The 2668-nt window shown below is 45.2% G+C and overlaps 1 non-coding gene across 1 annotated transcript; it reads left to right on the top strand.

The window, feature by feature from the left end:
- The first annotated feature begins 2365 nt into the window (after positions 1–2365).
- TRNAY-GUA lies at positions 2366–2455 on the top strand. Its single transcript is given in 2 exon segments — positions 2366–2402; positions 2420–2455. It is a non-coding gene; the product is annotated as a tRNA-Tyr (tRNA).
- Positions 2456–2668: the final 213 nt, after the last annotated feature.

Here is a 2668-nt window from a genome sequence, read left to right as displayed (position 1 = left end):
TATCTGATCCATTTGAATTTTCATCTTGACTTTAACCACTACTGATTTCTTACAGGAGAGTACAAATTGTTTAGGGTTATCTTCACCAGTAACAACTTCTGACAGCAAAGAGATGGCAATACTAGCCCTGAAGTCTGTATTTGTTACCTATGGATTAGATGACAGTGCCAAAGACTTAAACTGGGTAGAGCATTAATTTTCAGTTTTGGGGTCCTTGAATGTGTGGGTGAGAAGTAGTGAATTATTTTTAAGGGGTCTGTGCAAGCTAACTCAGATAAGGCAGACTCATGACAATGGGCTTAAATTGGCTTGAAAGGAGCCTGAAGTGCCCCTTGAAAATGCTGTGGGGGTTGCAAACTGGAAAAGATTAGATGCCTGGGGCTATGCTATCTGCTCTGATTTAGGAGCTTGGGTCCTTGTTATCTGCTGTGCCATTCTTTCTCCAGTACAAGATTAACCCCACATTATTGCATATGGGTCCTCTTTCCACCTAGGCCATTTGACCCCAGAGAGTGCAGATATTGCCCCTTCAGGCATACAGCAGTTCTTGCTCTCCACCATATGCTTTTCTTTACAGCATCAGCTGATGTGCTGCTGGTGGGTAAGTGACTGTCATGATGCACCACAGGTCCCAGGATTAGACCTCTGAGAAACTGCAACAGTACCTTGTAGATAAGCCAAATATTTCCTGACCTTCCTATATTCCCATGAACAAAACCAGTGAGACATCTTACTGAGTTTGTTCTGAGATATGTGCTGGTTTAGCAGTGGAGGAGCATTAAGATGTCTGTTAGTATGAAAATAAATAAAATGTGTGTGTGAGGTTGGCTGTTAAGACAAAGAGCTGTATTTTCCAAACAGAGATGTATGTGGTGATAGTTTTGCTGTGAGTCCATCTGCTCTGTGGAGTCACCCTCCTGACATGGAGGTCACTGTTGTGTTCGTTTGCTAAAGACCTCTGAAGAGCAGCTGGTACAACCTGTACAACCTCTCTCCAGACAGGGTAGACTTTAAAGTTAGGTCACATTAATCAGGTCTGTGTCAGTCAAGCTTGGAAATTCCACCCTCCAGACAAACTTTACAATGGTGAAAATTTTTACTTTTGTGGTATTTTTCTCCCCTTATATTTCAACAAGATTTCTCTGGTGGTAGCTTGCGCCTGTCACCTTTCACTGTGCTGAGCAGAGCCTGGCCCTGCCTTCCCCATACGCTCCCATTTGGGAGCTGCAGACTGCAGGATGATCCCCCTTCATCCATCTCTTCCTCAGGCTGAAAAGCCCAGCCCTCTCTGCCTTCCCTCCTCCACTCTGTGCTCCAACTCCCTCACCATCTTGGTGCCCCTCCACTGGACTCACTCCATGATGTCCATGCCTGCCTTGTACCAAGGAGCCAAGGTGGGCCACAGCATTCTCAATTCAAGCTCATAAGCACTGAATATGTTGGAATAATCACTTCCCCCAACCTGCTGGCTACATGCTTTCTGCAACAGCCCCATGTTTGGGGTTGAGTCACAACGAGGAGGTGGAGGTAAGCATGGTTAAGGATGGATATGCTGTAGGGCACTGAGGTAACACTGCTGCACACACTCCCATCACAAGTAGGATGGCGTGGTTTCGGCAAACAGGGTGTCTGCTCACAGCTTTGTGCCCCACCCTGCTGCTCAGACAGACAAATGCTGGTGAATCACTATAATTCAAAAAGAGTGTAGTTTGCTTTCAATTGCCACAGCTGTGAGCTGCAGTGCTCAGATGATTCACAAAGGGTTCTGCCTTCCAGGCCCAGGGGCTGGGGAGGCCACTGGTTGTAATGCCAGACATTGCAACCTCATCTGTGCTCAAGGGGTCTTACTTGCACTGAGGGAGTTGGAGAGATTTGAATTGAAACCACAGTGCTTATTCCTTTCTGTCCTTCTCTTCTGTTCCTCTACATTAATACACTATGGAAGCTGCCAGGGAGGTGTTAACTGTTTTGTTTGCTGTTTTGTTATTGGATTTGGCTGGAGAACTGTTGTGGAGAATTGTGTGGGGGAGGTCTCCCTCTGTTCCTAGTTCAACTTAGGAAATGTGGCAAGGTCACCAAAGAGTGGGCAAATTTCTTTGTCAAGCCGTAGACAGATTTCATATGGGTCATGAGAAGAAGTCCAACCTTAACGCTACCACCACCAACAGTCTTACAAGAGCTGTGAACTATTTGGCAAAGAAAACTGGCAGTTTTGTAACCAAAATCCAATTTCACAGGAGAGTTAGCTTTGTGCCTTTTTTTGGATACTGTTTTGCTGTTGTGAAAAGCAATACATATGGAGGCCCATTAGAGCCTAAGGCTATTGTTGATCAGTCTTGACTCATTCTTGGCACTCCTTTACCTTCCTTTGATAGCTCAGCTGATAGAGTGGAGGACTGTAGGCTGTCTCTGAAAATTAATCCTTAGGTCGCTGGTTCAACTCCAGCTCAAAGGAAAGATTTTTGAGGTTTGTTTTCGCTTTTGTCTTTCACTTTTTTTCCAGAGTTTACAACTTTGCAGAACTTCCCCTTCCAACCACTCTATACCCTGTGAGAAATTTAGTCTATTTTCCTTGTCTGCTTCAGATGGTTCTTACAGCTGCGGTGCTGTAACCACTGTCATCTCTCTATGGAGCATTCATTCAGGAGTTGGACTCAGTGATCCTTGT

Source organism: Corvus hawaiiensis, chromosome 1 (assembly GCF_020740725.1).
Source record: "Corvus hawaiiensis isolate bCorHaw1 chromosome 1, bCorHaw1.pri.cur, whole genome shotgun sequence".
Classification (NCBI taxonomy): Eukaryota; Metazoa; Chordata; class Aves; order Passeriformes; family Corvidae; genus Corvus; species Corvus hawaiiensis.
This window is presented reverse-complemented; position numbering and strand designations above follow the sequence as displayed.